The sequence below is a fragment of the Armigeres subalbatus genome, chromosome 1 (assembly GCF_024139115.2).
Source record: "Armigeres subalbatus isolate Guangzhou_Male chromosome 1, GZ_Asu_2, whole genome shotgun sequence".
NCBI lineage: Eukaryota > Metazoa > Arthropoda > Insecta > Diptera > Culicidae > Armigeres > Armigeres subalbatus.
The window spans coordinates 182,910,355-182,933,062 of record NC_085139.1 but is presented as its reverse complement, the minus strand read 5'-3'; the positions used below and the strand labels follow the sequence as shown (position 1 = coordinate 182,933,062).

At 41.7% G+C, this 22,708-nt stretch overlaps 1 protein-coding gene and 3 non-coding genes across 6 annotated transcripts in view; 3 read left to right on the top strand and 1 right to left on the bottom strand.

Moving 5' to 3' along the window:
* LOC134205587 (mitochondrial protein C2orf69 homolog) overlaps positions 1 to 22,708 on the top strand; it is a 154,003-nt gene that overhangs the window by 107,870 nt on the left and 23,425 nt on the right. The window lies entirely within an intron of this gene.
* Positions 3,787 to 3,858, top strand: Trnah-gug (transfer RNA histidin (anticodon GUG)). Its single transcript has one exon. It is a non-coding gene; the product is annotated as a tRNA-His (tRNA).
* On the top strand, positions 4,672 to 4,743 carry Trnah-gug (transfer RNA histidin (anticodon GUG)). The gene has a single exon. It is a non-coding gene; the product is annotated as a tRNA-His (tRNA).
* Positions 4,940 to 5,013, bottom strand: Trnat-agu (transfer RNA threonine (anticodon AGU)). Its single transcript has one exon. It is a non-coding gene; the product is annotated as a tRNA-Thr (tRNA).

Genomic DNA, 22,708 nt, shown 5'->3' with positions numbered 1-22,708 from the left:
TTCGGACTTCTCATTTCTCACTTCTCACTGTTAAAAAATAGGAGCGCGAAATGAGTACTGAGACGTCTTTCTTCTCATTCCTAATTTCTCACTTTTCAATAAACTATTCGGCTAAATGACCTATTCGGCCAAATGTCCTATTCGGCCAAATGACCCATTCGTCCAAACGACCCTTTCGGCCAAACGACCCTTTCGGCCAAATGACCAAATGACCCATTCGACCAAATGACCCATTCGGTCAAATGACCTTTTCGGCCAAACGACCCTTTCGGCCAAATGACCCATTCGGCCAAACGACGCATTCGGCCAAACGACCCATTCGGCCAAATGACCCATTCGGCCAAACGACCCTTTCGACCAAATAACACTTTCGGCCAAACAACCCCTTCGGCTAAATGACCCATTCTGCCAAATGACTTTCGGCCTAATGACCCTTTCGGCCAAACGACCCTTTCGGCCAAATGACCCATTCGGCCTAATGGTCTGTTCGGTCAAATGGTATATTCGGCCAAACAACTTTCGGCCTAGTGGTACTCGGCCAAATGACCCTTCCTCTCCGTAACAGTGAGGAAGGCACTATTATCAATATGATGCCATTTAGAGTATTTTTATTTCAATGAGTTTACTTACGTCTACCATTCCTTCAACCTTACCGATTCCATGCATTAGTTTTTATTATGTATACGTGAAACAGATCAATTTCCTTCAAGAAGGCCCAATAGCCGTGATCGTCTAGTAACCCAGGTTCAAATCCTGGTCACGGCAATGACTCTCATCAGTCATTGTCACGGAGAGGCTCAATTTTTAATTTATAAAACTGTCGTGTTGCACAATTTTATGAAACAAATAGAGTGTTGTTTACTTTATAAATAACCTAGACCAATCCACCTAGTAGTTATAATGCCCTTCTTGATATAATCATTGCCACGAAACCTACCCCATCCCTCCCTCAAGTATTTAGGTGGCCACGAACAATTTGACCAACTTCTCCTAACAATGACCAAATGCTTCAACTTGTTGAAAAAGATAAAAATTTCAATATTCCATAATGTATTTAAAATATTTGAATTTTCAGTCCTTGAATATGGCGGACATTTGACTCCTCATTAGTGACGTATACAACAATTCATCGAAAAATTCAGAAAAAAAACTAATTATTTGTATGTTTAACAGATTTGATGAGGGCTCGAACGAAGAAATATTGATTGCGTAGATATCATAGAAAGATCTGCATATTTTGAGGAGTGAGGGGGGGGGGTAGGTGTTAGAACATTTGTAAAAATTGAGAGCATGTTTCCACTTTTATTAAAACAAGTTCTTAGATAGGAATCATTCATTTCATTTATTTAGTCTACATCTATACAGATAACACTGAATCAACAATTTGACGCCACAATACACGGTTCGAGGCCGCATCTCTCCATCCTCGAATACGCCCCACGCTCGCCAAGTCGTTCTGCACCTGGTCTGCCCATCTCGCTCGCTGCGCTCCACGTCGTCTCGTACCTGCCGGATCGGAAGCGAACACCATCTTTGCAGGGTTGCTGTCCGGCATTCTTGCAACATGCCCTGCCCATCGTACCTTCCGGCTTTAGCTACCTTCTGGATACTGGGTTCGCCGTAGAGCTGGGCGAGCTCATGGTTCATTCTTCGCCGCCACACACCGTCTTCTTGTACACCACCAAAGATGGTCCTAAGCACCCGTCTCTCGAATACTCCGAGTGCTTGCAAGTCCTCCTCGAGCATTGTCCATGTTTCATGTCCGTAGAGGACTACCGGTCTTATTAACGTCTTGTACATGGCACATTTGGTGCGGTGGCGAATCTTTTCGACCGCAGTTTCTTCTGGAGCCCGTAGTAGGCCCGACTTCCACAGATGATGCGCCTTCGTATTTCACGACTAACGTTGTTGTCAGCCGTTAGCAAGGATCCGAGGTAGACGAATTCCTCGACCACCTCGAAGGTATCCCCGTCTATCGTAACACTGCTTCCCAGGCGGACCCTGTCGCGCTCGGTTCCACCCACAAGCATGTACTTTGTCTTTGACGCATTCACCACCAGTCCAACTTTTGTTGCTTCACGTTTCAGGCGGGTGTACAGTTCTGCCACCTTTGCAAATGTTCGGCCGACAATGTCCATGTCATCCGCGAAGCAAATAAATTGACTGGATCTGTTGAAAATCGTACCCCGGTGTTACACCCGGCTCTCCGCATGACACCTTCTAGCGCAATGTTGAACAACAGGTACGAAAGTCCATCACTTTGTCTTAGTCCCCGGCGCGATTCGAACGAACTGGAGTGTTCGCCCGAAATCTTCACACAGTTTTGCACACCATCCACCGTTGCTTTGATCAGTCTGGTAAGCTTTCCAGGGAAGCTGTTATCGTCCATAATTTTCCATAGCTCTACGCGGTCTATACTGTCGTATGCCGCCTTGACATCAACGAACAGATGGTGCGTTGGGACCTGGTATTCACGGCATTTTTGAAGGATTTGCCGTACAGTAAAGATCTGGTCCGTTGTCGAGCGGCCGTCAACGAAGCCGGCTTGATAACTTCCCACGAACTCGTTCACTAATGGTGACAGACGACGGAAGATGATCTGGGATATCACTTTGTAGGCGGCATTAAGGATGGTGATCGCTCGAAAGTTCTCACACTCCAGTTTGTCGCCTTTCTTGTAGATGGGGCATATAACCCCTTCCTTCCACTCCTCCGGTAGCTGTTCGTTTTCCCAGATTCTGACTATCAGTTTGTGCAGGCAAGTGGCCAGCTAACGGAGAGTTCTGGAAAAAAATCCCATATGGGATTTTTGACAGCATCCTCTCGAGATTCTAAGAAGCATTCACTCAAGATTCTGAGCAAGATTCGTTTGTGATTCTGAACAGAATCCGTTTGGAATTCTAAAGAATATCCATTCGTGATTCTGAACAGAATTCCGATGAAGATTCGAAGCAATATCCTTTCGAAATTCGTTTGAAACTTTGAATAGAGTCCGATTAGAATTCTGTATGAGATTTTGAATATAATCCGTTTGAAAATAGAATCCGTTTCAAGGTTCTGAACAGAAGCTGTTTCCGATTCTGAAAATAATTCGAATGGTATTTTGAACAGAATCCATAGTCAACGTAATTGCAGGAAGTAAAAATTCAGCAAAATGTCAGTTCAATTTTGCTAAAACCTAACCTATTTTGAAAAATAAAAGCATTCTTTTTACGGAGCAGTGTATGACATTATTTTTACTTGTGGTTCAATATTTAGTTCCATTAAATCTGCGATTAAATACCAATTTGCAACTATCATAACCCGGTGTGATAACCTCGAAATATATTTGCTGTAAATCAATCTTCAACATCATAATGATGAGAACATGACAGGCTCCCGTGTACAACGAAATATTGGGAATGATTCAAATCTTTTCCTGTCGTATAATGCTTATCAATGGGCCATATATGTAGTGTATTCTCAGAAATCCTTCGCGGGCCGCAGGAATAGGCTTAAAGGGCCGCACTTTGGGGATCACTGCTTTAGCCTTTCCTTACACTAATTGTACAAGAAAAACGAAAGAATAATTGTTTTGTGCACTGCATCATAAGAGATGCTGTTACTATCACATTTAATAAAACTTTCAAACTTTAGAGACACAGTTTATTATAAAACCTTCAAGCGGTTTATATGATGGAGGCATCATAACGACGTTTTTTTAGAAATGGAAGAACCTGTTTTTAAAAACAGTCCGGATTTAAGGAATATACATTTCAATCGTAAGGAAATAACCAATCCTCTATAGCCGTGATCGTCTAGTGGTTAGGACCCTACGTTGTGGCCGTAGTAACCCAGGTTCGAATCCTGGTCACGGCAATGGCTCTCATCCTGCCATTGTCACGGAGAGGAGATTAGCTTTTTATTACCTTCAAATTTAATCTAATATCAAGTAAAGACGATTCACAACAGATTATTTCAAGCAACGGAAATAGTTTGCGTATCCCGAATCTATCAACATAATTCATGTAGTGGAGGAGATTCAATACCCAGCACTTACTTTGCTGTGCATTTGGCTACCTCGTCGGGTGCCAATGCTGCTCGACAACTAACTGTATGTGGTGTGGTGGTTGCCTTTCGTTTTGACTTTCGCTTTCGTCGAGTTGTGAAATTGCAATCAGCTGCGGTGGCTGGTTTTACCGTTGAACAAGGGGCGATTGAAATAAAACGTTGAGAATATAAATATGAGATCAATTACGCTTCACAAATCGTCAATGGAATTTGACCGAATTTAAATTATTATCAATGTTAATTGTTATTCCTTCGCATTTGTTTCTCATGCCACAGGATATAGCTGGTGAAAACGCTTTTTCGGATTTATGAGAAACGATGTTTATAGATGTTGTCTCAATGTTCGGCCCAGCTGAAATGAGTTTCATAAATTGAACGCCTGTTCAAAGTCACAACAAATGACAGTGAATTTCATTGGGACACTTGATGATCAAGCTATAAATAGCAGGCTAAACTGCATTGGGCTTCAATGCTGTACAACTGGATTATGAAATGCTTTTTCATCAGAAAACGTTACCTTCACTTTTTGTTCAATAGATTATAAGCTACATACTTGACGTTCGACGCAAGAATGAACAACCACTTTTACGCTCTTTCACTAATAAAGTACGTTTCCTTATAGCCGTGATCGTCTAGTGGTTAGGACCCTACGTTGTGGCCGTAGTAACCCAGGTTCGAATCCTGGTCACGGCAATGATCTCACTGGTCATTGTCACGGAAGGAATATCTTTTTTCAAACCAAGAAAAATAAGAACAGTTGTTCAATGCTAAGAGCTTTTTGCCTTCTGACAACAATAAAAATGCAACTTATATGCAATAAATAAATTTAAATTATACTCATGTTTCAGCATCGGACAAATGCGAATCCCGAAAAAAAAGATCTTTTTTAAGGCTCCGGCGAGATTCGAACTCACGATCTCCTGTTTACTAGACAGGCGCTTTAACCAACTAAGCCACGGCGCCGCACGGTTTCGACGGGAGAAACATACAAAACAAATATACAGCACACCGTTTCCTATATTTGCTAACCGTAGTCGCATGTCGACGATGGGGTGGCGATGAACCGTCCGCTCTGGAAGCAGGTAGCGGGGTGATCATTGCTGGCTGGTAATCTTCGCTTTGATGATGCTTTTGCGGGTAGAGGCGTACGAGAATTAGAATAACTTTCAGCAGGTAAATCGTTAGGTTGAGAAACGTCCATAAATTAAGTAACGCTGAGAGGAGGATGATGAAATGCAGTGGGTTTTGCGAGAACAATAACAATCAATACAAAATGATTTGATGCATCAAGTGTTATGCATGTTATGTGTTATGTAATAGAATTAATCAACTCGTAGAAATGTGAGAAATGAAAACCGATAGCTGAAGTAAAATGTGTATGGAAATCATTGGAAAAAAAGCTGGTTTTATTGGATCTACATTTTTCCCTATTTACAAACTCGGCATGTGGGTTTCTTGATTATTTGAGGCGCGATAGTACACATGAAGAAAGGCCAAAGTAAACTGATGTGAATGCATGATTCCAATTCAGTCAAATAGGAATTTTGCATTTTCTGCCTATATGATGACATTCTTATTGAAGGGCTGTTGCAATTTTATCCAAAATGAATCCGCGAAAATCATTATACCTCAAAATAAATCAGCGACTTCATATATGATGTTCCGCTGGAAAACATATTGTTAAAAATAAATTGAATTCAAAGCATGATTTAATCTGTCAAACAATTGTGATTCTGATATCTGGAATGAAGGTTATGAAAGTGTCTTTGTAAAATTTTAATTTTGGAACAAGAATTTTACTTTTTCATTTTTGATTATTGGTGGTTTTAAAAAATAGTTTATTATAAAAACCAGGTTTGGCTTTGTACATTGCATAGACATTTCAAAATGGCAGTAAAATAAAATTTCCATGAAGAATTAGAAACTTTCCCTTAAAAAATAGGAAATTGCCGATAAAGAAATCCAGGTATGAGCAATAAATTAATATAAAATTTCCACAAATAATGCAAAATTTCCATAAACAATTGAGACTTTTCCACGAAACAAAAATAAATTATGTGGCATTTTTAAAAGCAAAAAAAATACAATTATAAAAGAATAATTTTCTATAAAGAAATTAAAATGTTCCTAGAAAAAATAACAAGAATTTCCAAACATAAATCAATATTAGCAAAAGGGTAAACGTTCCGATAGTCGTGGGTGTTCTTATAGTTGCGGTAGTGTAGTTTTTATGGAATCTAAAGATTAAACGTAGCAACCCACATTGTTGATTAGGTGAAATGTCTTAAATACGAAACAAGCGAAAACAGCTTAGAAATATCATCGAAAACGGTAAATTATCCTCGAATAACTAGAATTTATGCTTGGCCTTTGCACCAATAGTTGCGGTAGTGTTCCTATAGTTGCGAGTCCCGTAAGAAAACTATGGAATTGGCAACTATAGGAACACAAATAAAAAAATACCGCAACTATTGGAACATTGTACCAATACAAATTGGAGGAATGATTTTAGGCAACAGTGATAGATTTCCTAGCGGTTGGAACATATTTCGCATAAAATAGTATTAATGAGCTTTTGAATGCTCCCTCAAGTTGAATGCAATATCGATCAAGTGTAAGCGATTAAATAGTGGGTCTTTTACCCTAGACAATTACAAAATTTTCCACAAAATAAATATTTTTTCCCATAAAAAAAAATAAAAATTTTCCACGAAATAATCAATAAGAGCAATGAAGGATTTTCTTTCTTTTTTTTAATTAATGAGTTATGTTAGTAATCGCACTTCCTTTAAAGAGATTACCTTCTCACTGGAAGTGCATCTGAATTGTACCAATAATTTGAAAAGAAGGGTAGGTTTTATGCCTTTGGGAGAAGTGGTTCACTTGGAACAACACTCCCATGGGCTTTTCCCAGCTCCAATAAAAAAAAAAAAAAGGAATAAGAAAATTTACATTAAAAAGTAGGGGAACTGTTCCGTTTTCCATCTCACTGAACATATACTACAAAGAAATACAGCACCAATCTAGTCGCTTCTTTTTGCTAACACGCGTACTCACTGGTGAAAAAATTCACAAAAATAAGAAACAAACCAATTTCCTCTTCATTGCTTTGTTTTTGATGGGATTGAAATAGGAGCTATGGGATAATGTGCCGAACCGTTCCCTTACAAAAAATAATAAAATTTTCTATGAACTTTAAACGCTTTTAAAGAAGGCATAATCTATGGAAAAATGCTCAGTTATATTTAGAGGTGTGTGCCGGTCCGATATTCGTCGGCGGCGGCGTTTTCGGCGTCACGCCGAAAGCCATTTTAGCCGGCGGCGGCGGCGTGAATCGGCGTGACGATTTTTTTATTATGTTTCTTAATTTGTTTTTGCATTTTGTTGGGCTATTTTCAAGACATTAAAGGAAGAATCTTTTGAATTTCGCATGAAAAATCTAATGAACTACTCAAAAAAATTTTCCAAAATTATTCTCGGATTTTCCATGGGAACTATTTTTAAGTTTCGAGAAATATTTGGAATTTCCAAATAAAATTGTTTGAAATTTCACCAGAAAATGGGAAACTTCAGAATTTTCACGAAACATTGTTCTTAACTTCTACAGGAAAATCTTCGGAAATTCACGGAAAGTTTCTGTTGAGTATTCTTCGAAATTTGCACAAAAATCTTCATAATTGATGTCGAGAGTGGCTGGTAGAATGGTTGTTCTCACGTTGACTTTCTCAGTCTAGAATAATTAGGACGGTTAGTTTGGCATGGCCAACGATAAAACAGTAAATTCTTAAGAATTTCCGCGAGAGGCTCTAAGGAGTTTTCAAGGAAAATTTTCTGGAATTTCCACGAGAAATCCACCGTAAGTTTAACGTAAACTACTTGAGAATTTCCATGGAGGATTGTTCAAAATGTAGATTTCAATAAAACAAATCTTTGGATTTCAACGGAAAATTGTTCGAAATTATTGGATTTCTACTGAAAATTATTTGTACAGTAGATGTTCGATAACCGAAAGTCATTTAACTGCAATGCTTTTAACTGCAATTCAAAAGTTACATCAGTTTGCAGTTATCGAACAGCTGAACTTCAAAACGATGTCAAAGTCTATGATCTGCATTGCGCTGCACAATCAGGTGCACTTCTATTGCGTTGGACGTCGCCTGACAATTGTTTGACGACAAGAATGCGTCGCGGTTATCAATCAATTTTTTTCTCGGTTATCAATCAATTTCTGGCAAATGACCTATTCGGTTGATCGTCTTTTTGGGAAAATGATCAATTGAGCCGAACGACACTTTTCAAAGAAGGAAGTAAGATGGCAGAAAGGACATTCTTGTGCCAAACGGCTTTTTCTGCCGACAATTCTGGCACTTTTGGTCAAATGATCCATATTCGGTCAAACGACTTTTTCAGCCGAACGTCATTTTCAGCTAAATGACCTGTTAGGGCAAATAACTTAGCAAAATAAGTCCGGTCAAATTTTATTATTGCTTTCAGCCAAACTACATTTTCGGTCAAACCAGTTTTGACCTGATAACGGTTTCCGTTAAACGTTTAGTTTTGCTAAATTGTACTTGGCTAGATGTCTTTTGGCCTAAGGGTCAGTATCGACTCAAAAATAGAGAGGCTTCGGAATTTTGTTAAATGGTCAATTGACAAAAAGTCTATTTAACCAAACGAGTGACCATTTTTTGACCATTTTTTGACCGGACCGTTCAGTCCGAGGTTCAGTGTCATTGATATTTGGCCGTGAGACCCGTTGGACCGAATTACATTTTCGGCCAAATGGACCATTCTGTCAAAAAACCGTTTCAGCTAAACGGCATTTTTGGCCAACGATCGTTTCGGCCAGATGACCTACTAGCAAACGGCGCATTCGGTCAATGGAATTTCCCAAGAATTTCTTATCGAAAATAGAAAGAATTTTCTGAGCATTTTTCCTTTATTTCAAAGTTTGCTATGCCTATCAAACTAATGATAAACTTCTCCGTGTGAAAAAATCACTCTTAATAAGGATAAAAAAATAGCCGTCTTAAGAGCAAGATTACCGGTGGTGAGTTTAAGCCTTGGCAGCGCAGTATCATAACTTGACACTTTACCGGTCGCTACTAAATGCGCTGCTATAACAGTAGCGCGACTGACAGGTGACCAAATTTGGTAGCGCGATAAGAGCGCTGCTATTTAATGAACTGTCAACTGTCAAACGTCACCGGTACGGAATACAGCAACCAAATTGAGAGCCGAAAATAGTGACCGATATGGAAACGAGTGACGAAACTAAAATGAAAGCGCTGCGCGGGTGATTAAAATGCTCGCGACCGATAATGATGCTCTAAATAATCTAGATTGACAAAGTTAACGTTAAAGCGTCCCTTTCACCAGTCACAATTTTCTTTATAAATTTCAAAGAATACTCAACAGAAACTCAATAAGAACTGTCCGTGGATATTCCGAATATTTTCCTGTAGAAATTAAGAACAACTTCCCGTGAAAACTCTGAAGAGATTCTCACGTAAATTCCAAACAGTTTTCCTTGGTAAATCCAATAAGGGCTCCTCTTGGTAATTCTAAAAAGTTCTCGAAACTTGATAGTAGTTCCTGTGGAAAATCTGAAAAAAAAAATCCAAATGAATATTCTGGAAAAACTTGAAATTTTTTTTTAAGAAAGTTCATTATTTTTTTTAGGCGAAGCACAAAAGATTCTCCCGTTAATAATTTAAAAATATCCAAAATGACCAATTCAGTCGAACGACACTTTCCACCGAATGTCCATTTCGACCAAAGAGCATATTCGGCAATTACGCTATTCTGCCAACCGATTTTTCAGCCAAAGGAACTATTCGACCAAATGACATTCTCGGCCAAATAACATGTTTTGATTTTGACATCAAATTGATTCATGATTTGTTTACAAATATCGCTGGAGATTACTAAATTGAATGATATGAAATCAAACTGTGTATTTATTTTGTTATCGAAAACCAATATAAAAATTAGTTTTCGATTTGCTCTCATCGACAGCAGGAATAGTTTTTTACTTGATTCACAGTAAGATTTTTCTGCTATACGATAGACTTCTACCAAATAAATAGTCTTTTCGTTTGAACAACATATTCGGCCAAACAACTTTCAGCCTTGTGGCCTTCAGCCAAATGGATTTCTGCCGAACGACTCTTTGCGATTTTTTTTTGATTTCAACGGGAAATCCTTCGCATTTTTTCACACGAAGTTTTGCTTAGTTTTTACGGAGAGCTTTTCGAAATTTGAACAAGAAATTGTATAGAATTTTCATGGAAATCATTGGTATCTTTACGAAACATTCTCAGTTTCAACGTGGTGTTGTAAAAATCTATCAGGAAATCATACGGAAATTCCACTGAATCTTCGGAATTTCCACTGAAAATTTTGTAAACTTCTTCAAATTTGAATCGGCGTGAAAATTAAAGATCAGCGGCGTGACAAATTTTAAACGGCGGCGCGAAATGTTCATATTTTTTATTGCTCTTTATTGTTTTTTTTTTCGTGGAAAGTTTTTGTTTTTGTTTTATTTTGTGGAAAATGTTGTTATTGTATATTGCTAATATTGATTTATTCATAGAAAACTTGTTTTTTTTTTGTGGAACATTTTGATTTCTTACTGGAAATTACTCTTTTTTATTTGCAATTTTTGCTTTTGAAAGTTATTTTTGTTTCGTGGAAAATTCTCAATTGTTTATTTGCCTGACGACCTCAAGGCCTAAACTTCAGTGAGTTCCTAAAGGAACTGAAAAACAACAATTGTGGAACGCTCATCCAATTCAGTTCTATGGATCACAATCAGCATAAACGATGAAAAAAGCCCAACAGCTCTCAAGGAGCTGAAAGCCTACTTCAGGGGATTCTTGGTTGAACTGGGATGCGACAGTCACAATAGATCTAAATACAATGGTAACAATATCCCCAACGGTTAAAGGAGAATCTTTTTTTCTGTGCATCACAATGGGAATCATCCATTTGTAAAAAGTTATTTTAGACTTGTGGTTATTCGCGAAGACATAAAATCATGTACGCCGGAGAATTCGTTGACGACTTGGAACGAAACATTTGCTGAAGGGCTAACCAATTTGACTCTTCGAATCAAAAAGGGCACAAATCATTAAAGTGAAAACTGTCCATTGATACGAGTGTGGACCTTAAGATGCATACTTTAATCTTGGATGTCCTAGAACGGAACAGTTATTGAAGGCATATGCAGGCGTATGGATTGAAAAGAGCATGAACCATTTCAAATTTTAAAAAATCTGATTATTCCACCTAGCGGTGCTAGGGGGCATCCACAAAGTACGTCTAGGGGCTTCCGAGCCTCTTGAAAGGAGGCTTCCGAGCCTCTTGAAAGGAGGCTTCCGAGCCTCTTGAAAGGAGGCTTCCGAGCCTCTTGAAAGGAGGCTTCCGAGCCTCTTGAAAGGAGGCTTCCGAGCCTCTTGAAAGGAGGTTTCTGAGCCTCTTGAAGGGAGGCTTCCGAGCCTCTTGAAGGAGGCTTGAGGCCTCTTGAAGGAGGCTTCCGAGCCTCTTGAAAGGAGGCTGGAGGCCTCTTGAAAGGAGGCTTCCAGGCCTCTTGAAGGAGGCTTCCAGGCCTCTTGAAGGGGCTTGGAGCCTCTTGAAGGAGGCTGAGGCCTCTTGGAGGAGGCTGAGGCCTCTTGAAGGGAGGCTTGAGCCTCGTGAAAGGAGGCCTGAGCCTCTTGAAAGGAGGCTTGAGCCTCTTGAAGGAGGCTTCCGGAGCCTCTTGAAGGAGGCTGAGCCCTCTTGAAAGGAGGCTTCTGAGCCTCTTGAAAGGAGGCTCTGAGCCTCTTGAAAGGAGGCTTCTGGCCTCTTGAAAGGAGGCTTCTGAGCCTTGAAAGGAGGCTGAGCCTCTTGAAGGAGGCTCTGAGCCTCTTGAAAGGGGCTTCCGAGCCTCTTGAAGGAGGCTGGGCCTCTTGAGAGGAGGCTTCCGAGCCTCTTGAAAGGAGGCTTCTGAGCCTCTTGAAAGGAGGCTCTGAGGCCTCTTGAAGGAGGCTTCGAGGCCTCTTGAAGGAGGCTTCCTGAGGCCTCTTGAAGGAGGCTGAGCCTCTTGAAAGGAGGCTGGGCCTCGTGAAAGGAGGCTTCCGAGCCTCTTGAAAGGAGGCTGAGCCTCTTGAAAGGAGGCTTCCGAGCCTCTTGAAAGGAGGCTTCCGAGCCTTCTTGAGAGGAGGCTTCTGGGCCTCTTGAAGGAGGCCTGAGCCCTCTTGAAGGAGGCTTGGGCCTCTTGAAGGAGGCTGAGGCCTCTTGAGAGGAGGCTTGAGGCCTCTTGAAGGAGGCTTGGAGCCTCTTGAAAGGAGGCTTGAGCCTCTTGAAAGGAGGGCTTCCGAGCCTTTTCAAAGGAGGGCTTCCAGGGCCCTATTGGAAGGAGGCTTCCGAGCCTCTTGGAAGGAGGCTTCCGAGCCTATTGGAAGGAGGCTTCCGAGCCTATTGGAAGGAGGCTTCCGAGCCTATTGGAAGGAGGCTTCCGAGCCTATTGGAAGGAGGCTTCCGAGCCTATTGGAAGGAGGCTTCCGAGCCTATTGGAAGGAGGCTTCCGAGCCTATTGGAAGGAGGCTTCCGAGCCTATTGGAAGGAGGCTTCCGAGCCTATTGGAAGGAGGCTTCTGAACCTCTTGAAAGGAGGCTTCCGAGCCTGTTGAAATATACAGAATTCTTTAGGTTTTCATAATATCAGCATATTATACTGATCGCCCTGCATATTATGTGCAATACTGGAATAAAATGGAATAAAAAACTACATAATTATCAAAACGATATCAATAAGTTTTTATTGGAATTGTAATACATCCGCCATTACGCATTTTTATCCGAGGTACCCCCTGGAACCAGCAAAGGTACCCCAGGTTGAGAACCGCTGTTCTAGGGCCCGTGTTTAAATCACAACATCAATTACATACTCAAAATTCAACAACAAATGGTCCGGAAAAATCACAACGCTCTACGATGAAACTACGAAATTTCCATTATACTGTTTATAGTGCGCCGGCGAAAAGAAAATAAGCAAAACTCAAAAGAATACTATTATGCAATAAAAATCCTATTCGACTAAATGCTGATGTCATATTAGAAATTTGGAGACAGTACTCGTCGATAGCAAATCCTTCCGCACGCGATGGCATATGAGCAAGTCAAACCACCTTCCGTTTGCCAGTGGAGATATATCAGCTTCCACACTGATATTCTTCCTTCCCCCTTCATACGGGAGCTTGGCAGAAGGAAGGTCGTGTGATATGTGCCATCACAAATATTGCCCTCCGCTCGCTTTCAAATCGACTTCTATAAAAACATTCTTCATGCCTGCCGTATCCTAACGGAACTATCAATTCTATACTTTCGCCTCTAATTCTATCATGAACATGTACGTCCAAGTTTGGAAGATGATATTAGCATTTCCATATCATTAAATTTCTGCAGCGCAGTGCAGCATAGTAGCCTGAATTGGTTTGTACTTTTTTTTGTGCCAGGAGCAGTAATGTTTGCCTGTTGAGTGGTTACGCAATTAGCTCCAGAAAATTACGATATACTTACATATATTAAGCACAGCATAGTTACGGTGTACGGTAGGTAGATTGGTCCAATTGGGCACTCATGTTTTTCTTTTGAAATCTCCATTCAGATTACTATCAGAAATCGAGGTGGGTGTGGTCCTAGAACAAAAATCACAAAAGCATGAGGATTACTACTCCGAGCTACGCCCATCTTCACCGTAACTTGGGAGGGGAAGAAAATGTTGATGTAGTACTTACTTTATGAGAGACCTCCGAGAACCAAGCCATCATGCCATACGTTGTTGAACGCCTTCTCGACATTGAAGTAATGCCGTGGCTGATGTTTTAGAGACAGACATGTTCCGTCTGAGGACGTTGGTAACTCTAGTCAGTTGGTGCACGGTGGATCGAGCGCGTGGTAAACCAAACTGCTCCTCGAAGTAAGATGTTGTGGTGTTCGGCAGACTCGAAGTAGCCGGCTGAAATTGCCTTTTCAAATAGCTTGGATAATCCGAGAGAGGGCTGATGGGACGATAACTTTGGGGATGACTTTGCTGACTTCCAGGACAATGAGAAGTAGCTAAGACGGGGACACTGAATATAGAGCAGCGAAAGTTGCTCGAAAAACGGAACACTCATGTGTTTGAGCTCGAGATTCAGGATGTTGTCGAAACTTGGAACCTCCATGTTTTTCGATGATTTGATATAGGCAATCAATTCGCCAGCTGAGATCTCTAACTCCTCCGAAAAGTCGTTGGGAGTCAAATGGATATTGATATCTTGCTCGTTGACGGCGGCTTCGTGCAGACTGACGAGGTGACGATGTTCTGACCAAGATTGTGCGAACTGACGAAGTGACGACCAATTCCGGTCAGGAGTTATCAATTTTCAGAATGGCTGAGCACAGTCTGAAAGAGCGCGGATCTTGATCTTAAAGAAATCACTATTCCTGAGGTCCACCATTGATTTTTGTCAAGCGATTGCTACGTGTCTTGCGCAGGCAGCCAAGTACGCTGGTACTGCCTGCGAGTGACATTTCGTAAACGGATCAAATCTTTGGTGAGTGAATCAATGGTTAGGGTGTTGCTTACCTGACGAGCTTTTGGAACATGCTGCTCCCGGGCCACCGGAATCGCCTGTTCGATTGAGCGCAACTGCAAGTCGATGTTCTTCGAAGGTACGAGATGCGCCTCATAGTTGATGTTGGAATCGACGACCTGCTGGAACCGTTCCCAGTTTGCTCGGTGGTAATTTCACAGGCATTGATGATGCCGGTTGACCAAGGAGCCCACTCCCGCCACCACTAGATAGTGGCCCGAGCTGAAGTTCTGGACCCTGGCAGACAACCGGCTGGGAAATGTGATCGTGCATATTTGTGATAAACAGGTCGAAGCATAAACTCCGGACCGGCTCAGCTGAGTGGGGGAATCCGGACTCCGGACAGTGTAGTGGCCTTCCTCCATATCGTTGCTTCAGATGGAGCCGTTTCGATTGCCGCGATTCTTGCCCCAGGCTTGATGTTTAGACCTTGTCTCCGAGTTAGCTTGACGATGTCCCTCCGCAGGGCGGCCGATGAAGCATCACCGGCTTTGGCTTTAGTTGGGCAGTACGCTGCAATGAGTGTGATTGTGCCGATAGAAGTACCTATAATAACTTCGACACCGATGACCTCGATGACACTCAGCTGAAGGCTTGGTAGCGACAGATGATGTTGTTTGTATTGAACTGCGATGGCCACACCACCTACTCTGGAGGGCCGGTCGAGTTGTATGATGCGTAAGTCCGAGAAATTGACGTTCACCTCCGGGTTCAGATGCGTTTCAGTGATGAACGCCACGTATATTTCCTTCTCTTCAAGGAATAAACCTTCAGATCGATGGTTTTGCGCCGATATTTGCGCCACCTTAGTAAAGTCTAGCCCAGACCCAACCTTGCAGCCATTTTCAATGATGAACATACCAAGAGTGAAGACCTGGTCGAAACGAGTTTACATCCGCTTGCAACCGGAGTGACGAGCTGCGCGAAGATCAGCATTAGTTGCTCCGGGCTGTACAGCAGAGCATATTCTTCCAGTGCGATATTTTCGTTCTCCTGTTGCCGGAGTCGGCGGTGCTGGAGCTTGAAACGACGCAGCTGCTGCTGCCCGTCACTTTTTTTCAGACATTTATTTAAAAGGCTCATTTATTTAATTAAAAACTCTCCTTACAAAAATTTTAGTTAGTTAGTTTTGTTACAAAAAGCGAGACGAAGGAGGAGGGGGGGTTGAAAATCTTTCATTTTGACGGATCTCCACTTATGCAAGGCTAGTTCATAACAGAGTATGGCATCAATAACAGAATGAGATAATGTTGAGTTAATTTCTCCTGCTCAGGTAAAATAATTGTCAGACGTCTCGCATTTCATGATGGAGTATCCATGGAATCCATAGAAAATGAGATGTCTAGAAAATCTGTAACAGATCCAAATAAGCAGAAGAGAAAGGACGACAAGGGCAGTCTAAAGGGTCCACTGAACTTGAAGTTGAGTTGATTTGTCAGACTATGGATAACGCAAAACACTTAGGAATCTGAAAACATATCCAACTTGATTTTACAGATTGACAAGGGCAGAGACCATTTTCAAAAAAATAACAGCGCTTTGGTTACTCGTGAAGACCTCAAGTTCTATATTCCAGGTAATTATTGGATGACCTGGAAAAATACAGCTATTTAAGGTGTATCCGATTTGGTTTACTTGATCAAACAGGGCATGCAGCATTTATAAAAAAAACAACCAGCCAACACAAAGTCGCATATGCTAGCGAATAAGTGTACAAGGTGAAGGCGATATAGGCGTATTCCTCCATTTGACTGCATGCAAAGTGCACGTATATGACCTCGACTTTGTACACTTATTCGCTATGATATACGATCTTGTGTTTGTTTGCTGGGAAGGCAGATTAATCCAGCTAGTGATGGTGATGCCTTTCTCGCGCATTATAGAAAAGAGAAAAACATAAAAGAGAGTTCAAATTAGCTTTTTAGGTGGACAGTTATTTAGGAAGCGAATCGGGATGACCGCGCTATGTAATATTGGGAGCGGATCGGAATGACCACACAATTATATTTAGGAGGCGGATCTGGAAGACCGCGAAGTAGATGTGTAGGAAGCGACTTGCGATGAAGTGCTGAGAACAAATAAAAATTATTGCGAAATAAACTTGATTGGTAATGGTTTGTTTTAAGCTGGTTGATATTTTATGTTTTATTAAAAAAGTAAAGTAAACAGTAGTGCAGAGTACAAGTACAGATTTTTTTTTGCGATTTTAAAGTGGATCCAATGCTCATTACGTTTTGCTGACCATAGTCATGTAGCAGTGAAGAGCCTTGTTTTTGGAGTTGCTGGTCGCTCTCAAGGTGAGCTGACTAGAGCTGGAGTAAGGCAGATTGTGTGAATAGAAGAGGTCTCAAATAGTTATTTCTGCGGTGTACTGCTGAGAACTAAGCAGTGATCTGATTTCAGTTTTCGAAATCAGAAAATGGTCAGATAATTCAGGTTAAATTTTGGTCGACTTTTATTTCTTTACGAAGGCCCCTGGGTCTGCCTCTACTATGATGTACAGCTGGGTCTAATGTTTGTTTAAAGATTTTGTTTCCGCCCCTTCGTAAGGTGTGGCCAACCTAGTCCCACTTCCATTCCCGAAGTTCAGTTGCTATTGGCCTCTGGTGCCAACGACGATGGAGCTCGGTGAATAAGAATGGTCAATCGTATTTACTACAATCACTTTCCGGTTTGAATGTTTCTTCCGTTATTTCGTTCGTTCTTTCGTTACCGAACAATGTTTGCGAGCGATTTAGTTTTAAGCATTGATTATGAGAGAAGAAGAAAGCTGTGTGGTATGAATCAGTCTAACATGGATCAGTCTATAGTAATACTCTTGTACACTCCTGCAAGGTGCCTGGGAGACTACTTGTACCTGAACGCATCCAAGCGCGGGTAGGTAGGTGCCAAGTATTCCACGCAGAGCATGAAATATTCACTTTCATGAAGCATATTCGTTCCGATTTTTGACAATCGTGTTTTGAATATTCAAAAACATAGAATGACTCTACTCAGTTTTACTTTCTTCATAGATTCATTCAATTGATTACCACTGAATGATATGGTAACTGCGCGCATGAAAAAAAACATATAATTAGCCTTGATTGTACTTGGGAAGATTTGCCGCTGCCAAAATGCGCCTCAATTCGAACGTCAGGATTAGATCTATGCGTGTATTTATTTAAATCATCAAACATGTGTTCAGTTTTACGATAATTTGATAAATAATGCGTATCTAATTTGGTTTCATGGATCAAACAGGAAATGACCTATTTCTAAAAAGAGATATAAACTCTTCAATTACACATGTAGACCTTATGGCCTATATTCCAGGTAATTCTTGGGTGACCTGAAACTAAACAGTTATTGAAGCCATATCCAATTTGTCTTAATGAATCAAACAAGACATGAACCAGTTTTTAAAAAAGATTTGTTGTGTGTGAGCAAAAGAGTTATGTGTGTAGATCGTAAGGTCTTGTTTACGCGTGTAGACTCCAGGGAATTCTTGGACGATTATGAATGGAACACTTGTTGATGCATTACAGCTAATTAGTTCTTTGGGTTTCTAAGAATGCCTTTTTATATGTTTACTTGTGGACAAGAAATTCTTGTTACGCCAAGCGGCGTAAAAAGAGGGACGCAAAACGAAGCGACGATGTATAAAGAAGTGCTGCAAAAAGAGAGTTGAGTGTAAAATTAATTTTTTATCCAAAAATTGTATGCTGTATGTTACGTGTTCGAACAAGCTAAGTGCTCAACCATTAGGTGCTTAATCTTCGTCTAACTTCAGATTATTTTAAATATTCTAGTAATAGTTATGGCGTAGCTTTCCCAGGTTTAAATAAAAATTACCCTTAAACTAAAAATTTGATAACCTGCTACTTTACACACTGCAAAATTGGATCACCAAGCAAGGGTGGGACCAGTACTCGCGGACCACAGGCTGATCGGATGTCCAGCAAACGATCCCGTTAAACAAGATCTTTATATTCTCAGTAACAGCGCTTGTGTGGTGCTTTCATCCCGGCCTAACGATGGACCTCGCATGTGTTCTTGCCTTGGAATGGGGGTAAGCAGAGTCATCCATGGAATCTGTTTCTGACATGTTCGAGTTTGAGGTTAGTAATGAGTTTTAGCGGAGTTCTCCCAGACCGAACATATTGTATTCCATCATACAGAAGAGGATTTATTTGCTTGTAAGTTATGCTTTTTTTCAGGGAACAATGATGACTGATGGCTGATCAGCGTGTAAGCAATTACTTCAACAAAACGTGCCCTTAGCCTCTGTTAGTGTCCTTATTACCCAAAATTGTATTGCATGTTACATGTCTGGGAGCAGGGACTATGTCCAAGAGTTTGACGATCCTCCCAGGCCATCTGCGAGTAGTGGGCTTGTCCTAGGATATGGTGGGGTTTGACAGTGGGCCCTGTTTAATTTCTATAAAAGCTGCATGTATCCGCAAGTAGGCCCCGCCAAGCGACCGTGTGCCGCCAAAGCGCACAAGCCCAAGTCCTGGTGTCAGGTGGGACACAAACAGACCTGACACGCGGCCCTCCGACGAGACAGGAAGTTTGTGCAGGCCCAGTAAGCCGCGTGTAAAACCAATCTTTACGAACAATGTAAGAGATAATGCGACTCGATAATCGGCAAAGACCTAACAAGGCCTAGGCAACGAATAAAGGATCACGATTGGAAGCTTGGAACATGGAACTGCAAGTCGCTAGGTTTCGCATAGAGCGCTGCACTGGGTCATTACCAAGATTTGGGAGGAGGAAGTTCGCAGGAGTGGATGGGGGTCGTGTGTCCCATCTACAAAAGGGCGATAAGCTGGATTGTGCAACTACCGCGCAATCACATTGCTCAACGCCGCCTCAGGTACTCTCCCAAATTTTATGCCGTCGACTTGCACCAATTGCAAGAGAGTTCGTGGGCAGCACCAGGCGGGTTTATGGGCGAACGCTCCACCACGGACCAAGTGTTCGCCATTCGCCAAATACTGCAGAAATACCGCGAATACAACGTGCCCAATCATCTATTCATCGACTTTAAAGCCGCATATGATACAATCGATCGGGACCAGCTTCGGTAGCTAATGCACGACACGAATTTCCGGATAAACTGACACGGTTGATCAAAGCGACGATGGATCGGGTGATGCGCGTAGTTCGAGTTTCAGGGGCATTCTCGAGTCCTTCGATACCCGTAGAGGGTTCGGCAAGGTGATGGTCTTTCGTCTCGATATTCAACATCGCTTTGAAGGTAATACGAAGAGCAGGTATTAACACGAGTGGTGCAATTTCATTAATCGTCCAGCTATTTGGCTCCGCCGACGACATAAATGGCCTGCTTTGAGAAGATGGAGGAAGCCTACATCAGACTGAAGAGGGAAGCCAAGCGGATCGGACTAGTCATCAACACGTCGAAGACGAAGTACATGATAGGAAGGGTCAAAAGAAGACAATGTGAGCCACCCACCTCGAGTTTCATCGGTGATGACGAAATCGAGGTGGTAGAAGAATTTGTGTATGCTCACTGGTAACCGAAAATGATACCTGCAGAGAAATTCGTAGACGCATAGTGGTGGAAATCAGCTGTACTTTGGACTCGCAAGACGCTCCGATCGAATAGAGTTTGCGCCGCACAATGGTTGATAAGTCTAAATTTCACGACATAAATCGATAACTCGAAAATCATCAGGCTATAGTTTTGACGTCTTCAGAAGAATTTTATCTCATAAAGGTAATGTTTAATGACAAAATTACTAAATGTAGATAGGGTTATCCCGAAAAAAAGTTTTTGCTTCTACTTTCACCCATTCAATTTTTTTCAAAACTTTCTTAGCATCGCTTCTTGGCCTTTGGATGGCGCATCTTTTGTTTCATAAGATGGTTGATAGTTCATATTCAAGCATATTATAAGCGTTTATCATGAAAAGGTGATATTTTTCTATTTTACTGCAGCTAGCAAATATTAGCATCAATTTCAATTGTATTCTGAAAGTATACATGCAGGCCCATCAAATCCATGGTATTTCATTTGTCCACTTTGTCCACTTTTGTGGCGGAGTACGTGGAGGAGGCGAATGAACCACGAGTTGCATGAACTGCTGGGAGAACCATCCATCGTTCACACCGCGAAAATCGGACGACTGCGGTGGGCCGGGACGTAGCCAGAATGTCGGACAAACAACGGTGAAAATGGTTTTCGACAACGATCCGACGAAGACAAGAAAATGGTTAAAATATTTACCCCGTTGGTCGATAAGATAGTGCTACTTTCTTCAGCCGAAGAAGGCGTCCTTACTTGCGAAAATTTCCGGGGGAAGGAGAGTGGTACCTCGTTGTGCTCTCCCGTAGTTGTTGCAGGCGATGTGTCCGCTCGCTGGACAGGTATTGTCGGTATGACTGTAGATCGGTTGCAGCTTCTGCTGGCCCAATTCCGTATTCCTGATGTACTTGGATGAATATTTGATGTAGATGTTCTGGTGCCGTCGGCAGTCCTTCAGATGCAAGAAGCATCCTGATGCTCGTTGGAGTCATTCCCTAGACGCATACATTAGCAGACTGGTCCTTCATGTATGCCAAAAACAACCGGACAACCTTCATAATCCTCGGGTCACGTAGTCTGGCTTTAAGGAAACGGCCGTCTCCTTCGGTGGATTGCTGAGTCAGACGGACGATGGGTGGTCTCATCGGATCTAACTCAAATTGGCTATCAGGATTCGGTAGTTGTGTTTCCTGTTGTTGTTGTTGTTGCTGATGTATTTGGTGTTGTCGATGATTTTGTTCTTGTTGTTGTCGTAGATGCTGTTGTTGTTGTTGCTGGTGCTGTTGCTGAAGGCTTTGCAGATTTCCGATATTTGGTGCACTCTGTTGGTTGTGGATTGGTGAAGGTGTGGGTTTTGTTTTTTTGCCGGGTTTATCGTTTCACCTTTTTTTTTTAAATTGATGAACGATTTTGCAGCAGGAGCAGAGAGACCTGCAATTGGGTAGTCTGTAGATACTGGGGGTCCGGAAAATTGATGCTTTGCCATTACGAGCAGCTGTTTGTCTGTAGATTTTTTGTTATTGTTGTTGTTTTTGCTGGTGTAGGAAGTTGTAACGTTGTTTTTGCTTCTTATTGGTGGAGCTTTTTGTTTATGATGTCTTTTACTGTTAGTCGCCTTTTCAGTCAATGGATTATTGGTGAAGCTGTTTCTGGAAATTCTTCCGGTATTCTTCCAGTTTTTTTCCAGTCTGGGCTCCAGCTACATTTTTTACCCGGCAGAAAGCATTTCCAACCAGCTTTATTGAGATGTCTAACACAACTTCCCTTGACTTGCGCCATTTTTGCGCGTCGCTCAGCGAAAAGCTCTGCAATGGCATCACGCGAAATTTTCTGCCTGGCAGGAGATGGGTTTGGTTGGTGCTGTTTTACGTTGATGTTGAGTGGAGATTGTGGATTGTGAGCCCCAGCAACTAAATTAATTTCGGTGGAGTTTTTGTCTTGGGATTCCTCTGCTAGTTCATCCGCCAAAGTCTTGTTTGCGAGCGTTGAGATTTTATCAGTACTGCAGTCAATATTGGAAATAGCAGCAGAAACTGACCTGACCTCCTCTAAAAGTTGCTCACTCAAAGAAATTAAGTGAGGGAAGTCTCCAGTTGTGCTTCGTTTTGCTACTGCTGATGTAATTTCAGTTATTGCCGCAGTCACAGCTGACTTGGTTAGAGTTACCAAGTCGCTCTTGACTGCATTCATGAGGTCCGGCAGCAAGTCTGTTGAGTGTTCTGCTTCCGTTGTTGTTGTTGTTGCTGTATTAGTTATTGCTTTTACAGCTGCAGCTGCTGCCGAATTGGCGGCCTTTTCCACAGTCGTACAGGTGAGTGCTGAAGGTGTGTCAAGTAGGGCTGATAATTTGTTTTTTATTTCCGTAGCACTATTTTTGCTGCTGTTGGCGACGTTTGAAATGTTTTGCTTAATAGCACCAAACATTTTTTCTACGCGTTCAAGCGTTTCGTCGTGAGTGGCAGCTAAGCTTTTGTAGTTAGAAAGCAGTTTATGGTTTGCAGACAAAGTGC